General features: G+C 34.0%; 1 pseudogene; it reads left to right on the top strand.

Annotated features, from left to right (window-relative positions):
• The first annotated feature begins 9,748 nt into the window (after positions 1–9,748).
• LOC107955609 (eukaryotic translation initiation factor 3 subunit A-like) lies at positions 9,749–15,156 on the top strand (annotated as a pseudogene).
• Positions 15,157–16,498: the final 1,342 nt, after the last annotated feature.

Raw genomic sequence — 16,498 nt, forward strand, 5'->3', positions numbered from 1 at the left:
TAAGCTTTGTATATACCTCTTGTTGTTGCAGGACCTTTGGAAGATGGTATTTATACCCTATAATTGATTTCCAACCGTTGTGATTGGTTGGGAAAGTGAATATAGCCGTTGGGATGAAAATACTAGTTCATTTAATTCACCTACAACATAAGGTATCGATACTTTTTCTATGAGTATCGGTACTATTAGCATTTAATATTTGATTCAGTTACTGTTGAAATCAGTTTATAACGATACCAAAGAAAAATTATCGAAACCTGGTAAAAGCTATCAATACTTTTTGTAAAGGTATCAATACTTTTTGTGTAATTTGAAAACAAAATATCAATTTGGTATCGATTTTAGAATGGGTATCGACATCTTCAAAACTATCGATACTTGGACAAAAAGTATCGATATTTTTTGTTCTTTGTCTTAAAGCAATACTAACTTGTCTAAAAATAGTTAAAATATAATTGAAAATGTTGATTTAATTGAAACCATTTCAACTTGATTTTATCAATTTATTCAACTTAACTTTTATTCAAAAACACTTTAATTTGTTATATCAAAACATATTATCAAATAAGGCTTAGTTTAACAATTTGTAACTCCCCAAAATTGTTTAATTTCTGGATAAGTATTTGTATCATGTGATTCGATATGGGTCAGTGGTTAAGTGCTTTAGTTATATGCTTGAAGTTTTGTATTCGATTCTTTTTCATTGAATTTTGAGTATTTTTGTTCCTACACCTAGCTAATCACGTTAAGGTTATCGTTAATTTTCTGTGAGTTATTAGTAAGAATGAGTTTGTTGGTTCAATGATTAAGACTTAGCATTCATTGTGTTCCCAAGTTTGAATCCCGTGGTGCTCAAAATTGATTTAGTTTTTGTTCCTTCTTTGTTGTGCTGCGCAAATTATCAGTATGTTGGTAGATTTCAAACTCTGAGTAGATTAGAAAGGATTTGTTTAGATTTACCTTTATTTTTGTTTTAAAAAAAATTAACTAAAAATATATATCGTCTCCTAAAAATCATCTTTTGGTTGTCGTGCCCTTTCCCCCACTTTCTCCATCTTTTTTTTTATTTTCCCATTTTTGGATTGAAACATTTTCCTTATTGTTCACTTCCTTTGTTCTTTTGTTTTTTTTTGTTTTCTTATTTTCTTTTTCTTCTTTCCTTTTTTCGGTTTCCATAACTTTTCAATAGCAACTCTTATTTTTCTTTCCTCTTTTTCTTCTGGCTATTTCTTCCATCTCTTTTGTCATCCTTGGCCTTTGCTGGTTGACATTTTATTTCTGTTCGTCCAGGCAGTGTGAGAGTGATTGGAGGGCTGAGTTGGGGTTACACCTATTGGTAAGTGTTTGTTGCACACCTTTCAGTGATGTAGTTTTATTCTTCCGGTTCTCATAGTGGTAGGTGGCATTTTTAGCGGGTAAACTGGTGTATGGTCTGATTGTTTTTTTATTCCTATTAGGTGAAGATCGTGCGACAAATACTTTTCCGGCGAATTGAGGTTGTCATTGACTCTCTTTTTAAGGGTAAGGGACTGTATGCCTTAGTTAGCGACTAATTTTTTTTGTCAAGGCTGAATGTTGTATGTAAGAACAAGAAGTGTTGTTGTAGTGTCGGTATCTCGTTACAATCAAGTGTGTGTTTTAACCCGTAAAATTCTAGAAAATTCATGGAAAATTAGAAATTGTAGGAAAAATCAAAGGTGGTAGTTGACGACACATGGGCATGTGCCTGGTCATGTGCTGGTTCGTGTGAGCCACACGGGTATGTGAGTCACATAGGCTAATCAAGTAAGGCATATAGGTACACACGGTTGAGCCAAGTAGGGCGTGTGGGTCCTTTTTGAACGGTTAATTGGGCTATGTTCTAGGCTAAATGTAAAATTTTGGATTCTAACTTGTAAATAACGCTAGGTGTAAATATTCTGTAAGCATGCTAGGTTATGTAAATCTATAAATTTGTGCATACGTACATCAACATAAGTATGTTTCTGATCAGTAAAACTTTGTGTAAGCTAATTTTGGTTATGTTAGCTCTTACATATGAATGACATGTTTTTGATTTGTTATGAGTATATATAGCATGTTGATTGTTATTGAATGATCACATAGTATAACTTTGCACATGCATTGGGGTAGGATATGGTTATGTTATGGAGAAAATTTGATTCTGGTAGTTATACTGTGTTAAATAATTCTAGCGATATTTTTGCAATATATTTGGCAGCACAACTGCATATCATTTGAGTGACATATGACCACAACTTGGTGTGATGGATGAATGAGTTCTAGTAGCCCTAATTGGTGTGATTGGATGGACGGAGTTGGTGTGCAGTGATTGGGGGTATGATTATTCTGAATGACTTTGCTATGCTAAACATGTTATAATATCTAATTTGTTTGTTCTAATATGTGCATATGAGCATGTTTTTGTATATGATTTTGTTTGTAGGCCAAGGCATAAACTGAGCTTTCTATCTCACCCAATTAAACTATTTTCTCAGGTGGTCCCTAGACTTAGGTTTGGGCGACGTTCGGAAGCACAGATTGAACATTCTCTCATAAGTTGGTTAAATTTTTATTTTTAATTAAGCTTTATGGACTTTTATTTAAGACTGTTGATAGGTTTTTGGACATTATTAACATTATGGGTTTTTGGTTGATTTATTGGTTTTATTAAGCTAAACAATATACTAAATGATTTTCGTAACCTAAATTTTGAACATCGTTCTCAAATTAAACAAGTTAAAGATTTTTTCGATGCAAATTTTTAATTGAGAAAATGAGTTTTTATGAAAGAAATAAATAAAGTCTATAGCATGACACTTTAAATAAACATGATATTATGTTCAAATGTTTTGGAAATGTTAATGTGACTTTCAAGATCCGGTCATAACGTATAGGCCGGGTTTGAGAGTGTTACATCACTTGTAACAATGAAATCTAATTGATTGGATCAACTTACATTACACCGGTTTAAAGATTTGTGTTAACAGTCGATCAACAAAAATGAATACTCATTAACCATACTAAGAGAGTTTGGCAAGGAGTAAGAATATGTACAAAATCAAGAGCAAAATAAGAGAAATAATGATGACAAGATGAAACTTAGATGGTGTGGCATGCAGAAATTATGAGAGCAACAAAAGCGTCAATGTGCAACAATAGGAGGAGGAGGACTGGGCGACAATGGAGAATAAAAAATGGCAGCAACTTATGGACAAAAAATTGATGTTAAAAAGGCAATGATTCAGCCAAATAAAGTACATAAGTGATAGGCAAAGGGGCGGCACAAACAGAAAATAAAAACTAGTGTCTAAGGGATTCAACAATGGTGAAAAATGGAAGAAAAAGGAGGGAAATGGAGAGGGGAAGTGAAAGGGAGACTGCAAAGAGAGGAAAAAGAATGAAAAAGAAAATAATAAAAAGCCCTCAACAAAAATCTAGTTTAATCTTTTTTAAAAAAAATTGATAGCCTTCTTGATAAATCAGATAAAATATTTTTTTATTCAAGTTAATCAAAAGGTTTTCAGTGTTTGAATTAGATTGCAATATGAATGGAGAGGGAAGTGAAAGGGACAACAAAGGGAGGAAAAATAAAATAATAAAAAGCCCTCAACAAAAAATTAATTTAATCTTTTTATAAAAAAAATTGATAGTGTTTTTGATAAATCAGATAAAATATTTTTTTTCAAGTTAATCAAAAGATTTTAAGTGTTTGAGTTAGATTGAAATCTGAACAGATTAGCTAGAATATGGATGGTAAAAAGCTCAAATAAGGGAAATCAAACTCAAGTCACAAGAGAAATTTTAACCACTATGCTAAAACTTATTCTTGTTATAATCGCACGAACATAATCTTCTAACTCAATTTTTGAGATGTGAACGTATCATTTACTTGTGTATTGAATGTATTTCATGTTTGGCATGCTAATAAATGCATGATTTGCAGGTAATGACAACATTCATGTCTACTCTAGCTTCAACCTTCTTGGCATTCCAAGCTGTATACCCACTAGTTGTGGCCGTACATCCGATATAGGCAAACCAATTCGCAATCAGGTTAGGTGATGGAACCATCCGAATCCGAAGGGAAATGGGGAGTGAGTCCGCCGGTGGATCATGGTGTACTGAATGGTAAAACGAAATCATCATCTACCAAAAGCAGTCACACACCTGATCAGTTACAAAGATGAGACACCTTTTATATAGTATTGAAAAAGTCTGTATTGTATCAAATGTAGATTAGAATGAATGCCCCAGTTCTTGTATAATCCTTCTTATTACTTGTTTGAACACCAAGCAAATAATCTAAATGAAAATTATTAAAAAAGAGAGTAAAAAAACATTAAAAATTATAACAAAATATATGACTTTTTTAAAGGGGGGCAGTATTATATTTGCTGTTTCTCTTTGGCAACAAAAGCCTATTGTTTATTGAATTATACCAAAAATCATTCAAGGGGCCTGCACTTTCCTCCCATTAAAATCCTTTTCTTGCAAAGCTCAATTTTCTCTGTTTTCCTTCCCATCTTCTTCATCCACCAAGCAGTCTTAAGCTTCCCATGGAAGCTCCTCCTCGTATTCGATCGAAAGCTAGCCGAACCATTGAAGCCCCCTGTCTTTTTCATGCAAACAATCCCCTTCCTTCCATTGATGGTATTCCCACTTTTCTCACCTACATTACAAGCAACATTTGGATCAATATCATCAACAATACTACTATCATTCTCAACTCTTTCAAACATATTCTTTAACTTCTCCATCTCCCCATCATCATCATCACCATCACCATCATCTCCGTTGCTATGGAGCTCAAAGCTTTCACTTTCAGCCTTGGAATCTGACTTTGCCACAGTCTTCTTCTTACCAAACACCTTGGAAAACATAGAACCAACCTTCTTCCAATGTTTCTTCATGCTCTTACTACCATTTTCACTCACGCTTTGGTTTCTTCTACTTTGCACAGCCTTAATGAATACCCTTGGAATCTTGATTCTAATGGTTGGTTGAGGAAGAGTGATGGTGACAACATATGAATGGTGTAGTTTTGGTGGAAAAAAAACCCCAAAATTTTCATGAGTTTTTTCTGTCATATTGGGATGAACAACCATATTATCATCAAGAAAAAAAATGTAACAAGAAAATAGAAAGTGGATTGAGTTTAAAAGAGTTTTGTCACTTCCTTGTAATTTAGAAATGAGGAGGATAAACGAAAAGGTTAAAGCTAAAGCATATCTCTAAAATTAGGACCTATCTGTCTAAAGTGGAAATTAATCCTTTACTAGCCATATTAGAAAAGCTAAAAAAAGCTAAAAAAGATAATATATTGGTTTTGTTTGGATTGTGGATCAACGGAAATGGAGTTTCCTAAGTTGTTCTTGGGCTCTTTTCTTTTTCGATCTTATTTTATTAAACAAAATTAAAAATATATTATAAGTCTTTATACTCTTTGTAAATTTAAAATTTAGTCCATATACTTTTACTTTTAGGAATTTAATCTCTCTAGTTGTCATATTTTAAAGTTTATGTCCAACCATTAGCATGATTGGAATTACTTTGTTAAGTTTAAGTTCATTGCAATGTCATTTTTTTAGTTACATTGATATCAAATGAGTATTTTTCTTTATTTCAAAATGTCACACCATCTAATTTAATAAAATTTTTTTGAATAAAAGGTAAAATTACACTTTGACATCTCAAAAATGATAAAATTTTGATTTAGTCATTTAAATTTTATAAAGATATAAGTTATTAAAATTTTGAAATTGCACTTTAGCTCTCATAAAAATGTACAACTTAATTTCGCTTCAGAAATTTTTTTTAGCTTCACCCGTGTTAAGATCCATAACCAATTTATATTAATGTTTAAATTGGGAGTAAAAAAGAAATTTAAATATGTAAATACATCATGTCAAGAATGTTAAATGGATTCCATTTGTTTATTATGGTATTGTCATTTTAATTGAATTGATATTGAGTTGGCTTGTGACACCAACTCAATTAACGACGTTATCTATGTACAAAATGTGGGTGAAAGGAAACATTTTACGTAAACAATTTATTTTTTAAAATTTTACTCAATAATGATTATTTTTTTTTGGTGTAAAAAATAAATTAAATTAAAAAAATAAAACCTAAATCAATATACTGTATTCAATCAACTATTCCTAAAGTTTGCTCAATTTCTCTACTTGAGTCTTGAGTTGGATCCCGCAAATGTAAGTTGGCATACTGCCTCGCCCAGCAGATTGAAGTCTTGATAGTTTCTGATAAGCTCCATGTTAATCCTTGGTGCACAAATAAGTTCCTATTTTTTCATATTCGCCATGCGACTATCCCGAAAAGGGTAGGCCATGAAGTATTGGCCCATATGAGCCACTCGTTATGCTTTAAGTTTTCCTCCACCCAGTCGAAAATATTTTCATTTGAAAGGAACTGGATTTGCCAACTTGGATGAGTAATGCTAAGCCAAATTTCTTTGATCGTGGAACGATATCTAAGAGTATGTAGAATATCTTCTATGTAGTGGTAAAATAGTGATTATTAGTGTAGTGGTAAAATACTTGTTTATAAATCATTTGACAATGTGTTTGATCTTAAGATATGTTAATTTTAATTATTTTATTTAAATATTATATAAAAATATAAAAAGACAAAAACACTATCAAAATAATAGTATTAATCATTTAATAAAAATGGTATATTTGTCTTTTCTTAATTTAGTTGACATTCAGTTAACTCGTGATACCAACTCGATTAAGGATTTAACTAATAGCATACATGCACGATGTGGGTGAGAGAAATCATTTTGTCTACACAATTTTTTTCTCAATAACGATTATTGGTATAGTGGCATAGAACTTCTTTATGAATTCATTAAATAGGTGTTTGAACTTTGAATATGTTAATTTTAGTTTTTTTATTTAAAAATTATGTAAAAATATAAAAAGATAAAAACGCCATCAAAATAATAATAATAACCATTTAAAAGAAAGAGTATATTAGTTTTATAATAATTGAATTGAAATCAAATTAATCCATCACTAAAAGACTTAAATAATAATATAAATTAAATTAAATTAAATATTATGATTATACATATAACATATTAAATATAAAAGGTGCTTTAAATTAGATTTGTCTACGAGTTAAGTTGCATCTCTACTCGACCTTAGCTTTAAGTTAGAATTTTTTATCCTTGGATCTACACAAATTTAAAATCTTTTTATTTAAATTTAATTAAAAATATATAAATAATAATATGAAATTATATATGTTTTAATATTTTATTACTTTTAAATTGTAAAAGTGAGTCATTTGAACATGCCTAAACACAACTTTGATAAATTGGAAACTATCATAAAGAACCAAATGAAATGCAAGATTTAAATCTATTGAAAATCAATGTACAAATAAGCAAATACATTAGTTATCAACATAACTTGGCTTCATTAAAAAAAAATCGAACTTCGAATTAATCAAATTGAGCTATTGCAATTATTCGATTTTTTTGAGTCAACTCAAATAAATAATTCGAGTTTCAAGTTTCGAGTTTGAGTCAAGTTGAATTTTACAATTTAAATAACTCTAATAATTCGAATAACGAATTGGTGTAAATACTTCATTGGTCATTGTCAATTTTGAAAATGAGTAAATTGGTATTTCTCTCAACAAAATTTACAAAAAAAAATCAAAATATTTATAAAAATTCTAGAATTTATATTTTTTAAAAAATATAAAAATTTTAAAAAAAAATCTAAAGAATATATATATAAAATAAAAATTTCTCAAATAATAATTTTTAGACCTAAATAAGTTAATTAATGATTCAAATTTATCATATTAAAGTATCTTGTTTTACTTTGAAAAAGTTTTCAAATATATAATGTTTCAAATTTATGTGCTACAACATAGAATTAGTTATTGGTTAAACTCCTACTGGAGGCAATAGTGGGAAATTTTTCACAATGGGTAAAAGTCTGACGGAGTAATGCCGCATGCAGGTAGAAGGCCCACGAGTTGTGAATTTCTTTTCTTGGAGAAGAAGCAATGACGATATCTGGGGAATAAGCATCGGCTAAATTTGTTCCAGCAACCGTGGAAATACAGAGGACGCAAGTTTTATCCAGAATGATTGGCGTAAAGCGTTTGTAGGTGGCTTTTTAAGTTTACCGTCAAATCCCAGAGCTCAACCCTAAATAGGCAGTGGAAACTACCAAGCTGGAGTACGGTAGGGGAAAAGGGAATTTCCGGTGGAGCGATGAAATATGTAGAGATCGAAAAGAGCACCAACGGCGAAAGCACTCTATTGGGTCGACACTGACACTGAGAAACGAAAGCTAGGAGAGCGAATAGGATCAGATAGCCCAATAGTTCCTAGCCGTAAACGATGGATACTAGACGTTGTGCATACCGACCCGTGTAGTGCTGTAGATAACGCATTAAGTATCCCGCCTGGGGAGTACATTAGCAAGAATGAAACTCAAAGGAATTGAGAGGGGCCTATGCAAGCAGTGGAGCATGTGGTTTAATTCGATGCAAAGCGAAGAACCTTACCAGGGCTTGACATGCCGCGAATCCTCTTAAAAGAGAGGGGTGCCTTTGAAAATGCGAATACAGGTGGTGCATGGCTGTCATCAGCTTGTGTCATAAGGTGTTGGGTTAAGTTTCGCAACGAGTGCAACCCTCGTGTTTAGTTGCCATTGTTGAGTTTGGAACCCTGAGCAGACTACCGGTGATAAGCCAGAAGAAGGTGAGGATGATGTCAAGTCATCATGCCCTTTATGCCTTAGGCGACACTCTTGCTACAATGGACGGGACAAAGGGTCGTAATCCCGTGAGGATAAGCTAACTCCAAATCCCCATCCTCAGTTCAGATTGCAGGCTGCAACTCGTCTGCATGAAGCTAGAATCGCTAGTAATCGCTAGTTAGCCATATGGTGGTGAATTCATTCCCAGGCCTTGTACACACTACTTATCACACTATGGGAGTTGGCCATGCCCGAAGTTGTTATCTTAACCGCAAGGAGAGGGATACCAAAGGCAGGGCTAGTGATTGGAGTGAAGTCGTATCAAGGTAGCTGTATTGGAAGGTGCGACTGGATTACCTCCTTTTCAGGGAGAGCTAATGTTTGTTGGGTATTTTGGTTTGACATTGCTTCACACCCAAAAAGAAACGAGCTACGTCTGAATTAAACTTGGAGATGGAAGCCTTCATTCATTTCTTGACGGTAAAGTAAAACCAAGCCCATGAGCTTATTATCTTAGATCGAACAAATTGATAGAATCCCTTTTTACGCCCTCAGGTCCCTCCCATGTGGCGACATAGGGGCATAAAAAGGAAAGAGAGTGATAGGGTTTCTCTCGCTTTTAGCATAGTAGAGGCCCGCACAATGGGCTATTAGCTCAGTGGTAGAGCGCACACCTAATAATTACATCGTTGTGCCTGGGCTGTGAGGGCTCTCAGCTACATGGATAGTTCAATGTGCTCATCAGCGCCTGACCCTAAGATATGAATTATCCAAGGCACATTAGCATGACGTACTTCTCGTGTTCAAATCGGAATTTGAAACTGAAGTTCTCATCAGGATGATAGATGAGGCGATTCAAGTGAGATCCAATGTAGATATAAGTTTTCATTCACTTGTGGGATCTGGGCGGTCTGGGGGAACCACCACGACTCTCTCTTCTCGATAATCCATCCATTCCTTGTCAATGTATAAACACCTATTTATATGAACACCTATTTCCCGAGCACATGTTTAGCTTCGGCCTCAAACTATTTTCAAATCAAGTTAAATAATAAAATAAAACTCCTCAACATAATCAATTCAAAATCTTTTTACTTGATTAAGCATAATCCATTCGAAATCTTTTTACATGATTCGATGGAGAGCGAAATTCTAAGGCATCTCCCAATTTTAAATATAATAAACAACAATAAAACGACTACAGAATAATAAACTAATTGTCATGAAATTCGAACTCAATCCGAGCTTGATTTGGGCTTAACCCAGATGAAATCGGTGCTTGAAGATAACTAGGGTTTTAAGCTTTCCAATTTATTGGTAAAAATTCTGCGTTGTTTGTTCCAGGCGGTGTTAAGAATTTGATCGAAAACATGGCGAACTTTGCCAAACCAGAGAATGCCTTGAAGCGAGCAGAAGGTTAGAAATAAAAGTTTTTATTTTTTAGGCTTGGTTTTTGTTTGTTGTTTTTGCTAATTGCTTTTTTGCTTTAAAATAATTGTCAGCTGTTAATGTGCATCTGGGTTGTGGAGGCATTGCCTTCAGTTTTGATAATTTATTTTCATGAAAGATGTGTTTGCACTGACTTTGTGATTTGATTGATGCAGAGTTGATTAATGTTGGGCAGAAGCAAGATGCTTTGCAGGCATTTCACAATCTAATAACTTCAAAGAGATACAGAGCTTAGCAAAAGCCACTCGAAAGGATAATGTTCAAATATGTAGAGTTGTGTGTTGACATGCGAAAGGGTCGGTTTGCCAAGGATGGTCTGATTCAATACCGAATTGTATTTCAGCAAGTAAATGTTTCTTCTTTGGAGGAGGTGATCAAGCACTTTATGCACCTCTCTACTGAGAAAGCTGAGCAGGCTCGTACTCAGGCACAAGCCCTAGAAGAAGCTCTTGATGTTGATGATCTTGTTTTTGGCATCAAGATAGCTGGATCACTAGTTTCGTGTTTATCTAGTTCAGTTTAAGTACATGGCCCTTTACTGCTTTACCTTAAGGATTATTGGTGGTTTATCTGAATTTGTTCAGAAAGTCTTTCGCTGGTGGATAAGCTGAACAGTTAATTGATTTAGTATTAAGAACCAATGGTTTGTTGTTTTTTGTATTGGAACATATACGCTTTAAAGGATAAATTTTAAGGAATATGGGACTTAAGTTGTGATCAGGTGAATTGCCAAGGTCACCAGGTTGCTGGAAAAAGGAGAATATGACTACAAAAATTGATCTTGGTATTGGCCAGCAGCCCTTTACAGTAGACATGTAGGCTTCATGCAGTACCAACAGTTGGTGCCAGTGCCAGTGCCAGTGCCGTACAGCTGGGCTGTAACTGGCATTTGTTCACAAGAGGGGCTAGCACGATTGAGGCCATTTCTGGGTAGATCTTACATGCTTATGATTGTTGCTTGTGATTTCCATTGCAGGAAGCTTTTCGTTCTGTTGAAGATATCCACGGATTGATGTCCATTGTCAAGAAAACAACAAAGGCTTCCTTGATGGTGGTTTATTATGCCAAGTTGACTGAAATATTCTGGATTTCAGGCAGCCATGTTTATCATGGTTATGCATGGTTGAAGCTATTTACACTTCATAAAAGCTTCAATAAAAATCTAAGCCAGAAGGATTTGCAGTTGATAGCATCATCAGTTATTTTGGCTGCACTGTCAGTGCTCCCGTTGAACAAATACATGGTACATCACATTTGGAACTTGAAAATGAGAAAGAGCGCAATATCCGAATGGCAAATCTTATAGGATTTAATCTTGAAACTAAACTTGAGAACAGAGAAGTTGTATGTTCTATTTAATTTGACTTGCTCTGATTTTTGGTTTTCTTGATGTTATCTATTCTGACATTTTGCCTGTTTTACAGTTTTCAAGGTCATTACTTCTCACTGAACTGGTATGTTCAAATTTTGTGAGTTCTTTTTATATTTTTTCTTCTTTTCTGTTTTAAACTTTTACTGATTTGATTGCTTGTTTCTAATGAATTCTCAAAGTTTAAATAGTTCAAGAATCAAGAGGCCTTTTGAAAAAAAGAAAAAAAGAAAAAAAGGGCATGAATGATGTTGTTAATTTCTAGTTGCTTATATGTGTTAAGAATGATGTTTTCTTAAACCCATTTTAGTATAATGGAAATCAGTCCCGCTAAGCCCTTAGTCACAAAATAGTTGTGGTTGACTAAAGGACTTAGTTTCTCCATTCCAGTCAGCTAAGGCTATATAACCAATTGCTAAGTGGACCTAACTTTATTATAGGTGATTGTAGCCTGAAGAATCTGTCCTGTACCTGGATCTCTTTGAGGTCCATAATATTTCTATTCATGAAGTGACTTGGTCTTTCTTTTCTATCTTCTTTAACATGAACTAAGTCTACCCAGTTTTGCAAGTTAGGCTTGATTGAGTCTCTCTCTTGTATAATCTTATGGGATACTACAGGTGCACTGGCTCTATGTTTATGTATCTATAAACTTTTGATGTCCTCATCTTTCTGACCAAACTGTCTGTCTTATTCCTCTTCCGTTAGGTCTCCAAGGGTGTACTTAATTGTGCGACTCAAGAAGTGAAAGATCTTTACCATCTTTTAGAACATGATTTTCTTCCTCTGGATTCTGCGTCGAAGATACAGCCTCTGTTGCTGAAAATATCAAAACTTGGTGGGAAGTTGGCTTCAGCTTCATCTGTACCAGAAGTTCAACTCTCTAAATATGTTCCTGCCCTTGAAAAGCTTACCCTAAGGTTGCTTAAGCAGGTGTTTGTGCTTATTTTCATTGTTTATTTATTCCTGATTTTCTCAATGTCTCTTCCCTCTTCATCAGATGTCCCATGTTTACCAGACAATGAAAATTGACAGTATGTCTCAGATAATCCCCTTCTTTTAATTTTTTATGGTGGAGAAGATTTCTGTTGATGCTGTGAAACATAAGTTCATAGCCATGAAAGTTGACCACGTGAAGGGTGTTGTGCTGTTTGGTAATATGGTAAGGACTGTAGGTTGTTTATTCTTATTTCTTTGTGGACACTGCTAAGTATTAATTTGCTTTCTTCATATTAAAACAAATCTGCATAGCATCTACTTTTCCCTATTTTGGTTTTTTCAGAGACTTGAATCTGACAAGCTTCATGACCACCTGACTCTTTTTGCTGAATCTTTGAATAAAGCAAGAGCCATGATATACCCCTCTACCAAGAAGGCATCAAAGCTGAGTGAGGTTTTACCAGGTCTGGAAGAGATTGTAGATAAGGAAGACAAAAGACTTCCTGCTCGGAAATCAATCATCGAGAAAAGGAAGAACAAGAACGTCAACTGGTATTGCTGTATAAGTGACTAGTTTTGTGGCTTGCGTGAAGTTTCATTATAAAAGTAGTGGAATTGAGTTCGTGTACTTGTGCCACTGCTTTTATTTATTTATTTATTTTTGATCAACTAGGAATGTGAGGAAGAGTCAAAGAGGCAGATGTTGCAGAAGAAGACTGAAGAAGCTGAGAAAAAGAGGCTTGCTGCTGTATTTGAGCAACAGCGAGCTGAAAGAATCCATAAGGAAATAGAGGAGCGGGAGCTTGAAGAGGCACAGGCGCTTCTACAGGAAACTGAAAAGCATTTGAAAAGAGGGAAAAGGAAGCCAATTTTAGAGGGGGTGAACAGCCATTTATTTTCATTAAGTTTCCGACTCCTATAAGCTGTTCTTTTTTTTTATTTGAGTTCTGACTATGCATGTGTCCAGGAGAAATTAACAAAGCAAGCCTTGCTTGAGCAGGCGATGAGTCTGCAGCTAAAGGAGAGGCAGGAACAAGAGAAGAGACTACAGAAGGTTGCCAAAACAATGGACCATCTGGAAAGAGCAAAGAGAGAGGAAGCAGCACCTTTGATTGAAGCTGCTTTTCAACGATGACTGGTAGAAGAGAAGGTGCTTCATGAACGTGAACAACAGGTAAAATTTTAATTCCCTGTTTTGCAGTTGAAAGAAGTACTTTGTTTTGAGTGCTCCTCTTTCGAGGTCTCGTAACATATTGACCTTTCATGTTTTATAAACATATCAAATACTTTGATCTGTTATCTTAAGTCTGCCTCAACAGATGTTCTATCTTCATTTGCATTTCCATATCTTGAAAGGAAGGGAAGTGTTTATATGTTACAGTCTTTCTTTATGAGAGGTTTTTTTTTGTTTTGTATTTTTGCCATTGTCAACCTTTTTGATATAATCATTCATAATTCTGTTTTTCTATGTTGTAGCTGGAAGTTGAGTTGAGTAGGCAGCACCATGATGGGGACTTGAAAGAGAAGAGTAGGTTGGCACGCATGTTAGAAAACAAGGTCAGTACCAATTCAATTTCAGGATATGAGGCGTTATGCTCATGAGAGAGTTTCCCTTGCTCTCAGTCTCTTAGACAGTATCGGCTATTTAACATAGAAAATTTTGGTTTCTGCTTTTCCACAGATGATATTCCACGAAAGAGTAATAAGTCGTCGGCAAGCTGAGTTCGACCAACAGAGATTAGAGAGAGAGGAGAGAATTAAGCAAATTATTCAGGCCCGGAAGCAGGAAAGGGATATCAAGACGAAGAAAATATTCTATGTGAGGTCTGAAGAGGAGAGAATAAGAGGAAGCACGCAAACGTGAAGGTATGTAATTTTATATACTCATTTGATTATTTTTTTTAATAATTACTTGACCCTGAAATTATATTCTAATTTTGAACTGCCTCAGATTTTTTTTTCTCTGGACAATTGATTTAGTTGATTATTAAATTTCCCTTTTGTCATAACCATCTTACCTTCTATTTTGGTTGCCTTTCCTTTTGAAAGGTTCCTTTGAATGGAAGGATATTTTGTAAGTTTTTGTCTACGGTTATGAAGCTATAAATTTATGCTTTCATCTGAACTTATTATTTATTGGCACTTCAAAATTTGCAGAGGCTGAGAGACGAAGGAAAGAAGAAGCTGAAGACAAAGCAAAAATGGATGAGATTGCTGAAAAGCTGAGGCAAAGAGAATGAGAATTGGCAGAGAAAGAGAGGCTGAGGCGAGAAGCTCTCTTGGGAAGGTCAACAGAGGGGCAACCTTCTGAGCCACTTGCTGGGTCCCGGATAACTGAGCCTGGGAATGCTGCTCCAGCTACTAGGAAATATGTCCCTAGGTTTCGGCAACAAAGATTGGAAAGCTCTGGTCCACCTACATCTTCAGAACCTGATCGGCGGGCTGCTGGCAGCAGGGCCCCTCCACCACAATCTGATCGCTGGAGTAGTGGCAGTAGAGCGCCAGTGCAGGATTCTGATCGATTTGGCAGTACATATGTATGTAGAGAGTTGCTGAGAATGATTATTGAAAAATAAACTCCTCAACACATATCTGGATTTATCCGTAGAAAAGTTTAATTGAAGCACCTTAAAACAATACTATTTAGATTTATAATCAATCTTTTCCAACATAAAAGAAGTAGCAAATGCGAATCCTACAAAGGGTCGGCCCTCCAAATGTGAAATTACTGCACTTACCTATCTGCTTGTTGGGCTTTGCTTTACACCTAATAATTTGGATATAATATGACAATTTATTAAAATATTATTTGTTAAATTTTGTTTATAGAAATATATGATATTAGAAAGTAGCATAAAACAAATGCTTAAAAGTGAAACTTCTCAAAAAATAATAGTAGAAAATCGTCATAAAATAAAAATTGAAAATACCAAATTAAAAGTTACAAATTTAATTTGGGCTTTAAATATGAAGTGAGCCTTCGGTCAAATCTATTCGAGTTTATGATTTGATATGAAATTTCAACAAAACATATTTAGTCTTGGGTTTTTTCCCGGAGTTTTATTTTTTTCTTTTATAATTTTATGAACAATTTAAATTGTTTTATATTTTTTTATTTTCTAAAATTTAAATTATTTTAAGAAATTCTTAAATATTTATAATTTATAACTTTTTTTACATTTTATAAATTTAAAAATTAATAATTAAAGGCTCTTTTTACTGATATTCCGCTACACAGCTCTCTAGGGTTTGTTTGAACCAGGTTTTATTTTCTAGCTTCATGAACTGCACATAGATGATGTTTATGCTTCTCTTTTCTTCACCTCTCCCTTAAGTTTCAATGTTTGCTCCTAATTAGACAAAAGTCTTCCGATTGTTGTTTATGGAAATCGGCTTTCAATCCAAAATTTACTTCTTTTGGAGGTTTTCGGTTAAAATTTCTGATGCATTAGTTTATTTGGTTTTGGGTTAAAATTTTCCCAACAACCTTTTTTTTTAACACTCAATTGGGTTTTCGTTAACAAAATTTTCTAATCCATATAATAAAATGATTGGAGGCTAAAATTGATTAGAAAATTACATGTCATGTCACATTTGTTTCCGTTGATGAGAAAACGGATGGATAATCAAAACGATAAATTATTATAATGGCGGTGACAACTAAATAATTTATCTTATTCTTAAATTAAGTTGATATTCAATTCCATTTGAGCATATGAATTAGTTCTTTTTTTTGGTAAAAAAAAATCAAGATAAAACAATTACATCAAATTAATTTGAGCAAAAGTTCCACTAACTTTATCTTATTGCAGAATATTCAAAACTTCATTTGGCGCATCGTCAAAAACCTGTAAACTTGACCTCCATGTTAAACTCAACTTAGCCAAATAATCAACTATTAAATTGTTCTTTCTAGGAACGTAATTTGTCATTGTCTTTCAATCCTCATAACTCTTTGAATCCTTTTGAATATTGTGATTCCTAAGTCGATTAT

This window comes from Gossypium hirsutum, chromosome A11 (genome assembly GCF_007990345.1).
Source record: "Gossypium hirsutum isolate 1008001.06 chromosome A11, Gossypium_hirsutum_v2.1, whole genome shotgun sequence".
In the NCBI taxonomy this organism is placed as follows: Eukaryota; Viridiplantae; Streptophyta; class Magnoliopsida; order Malvales; family Malvaceae; genus Gossypium; species Gossypium hirsutum.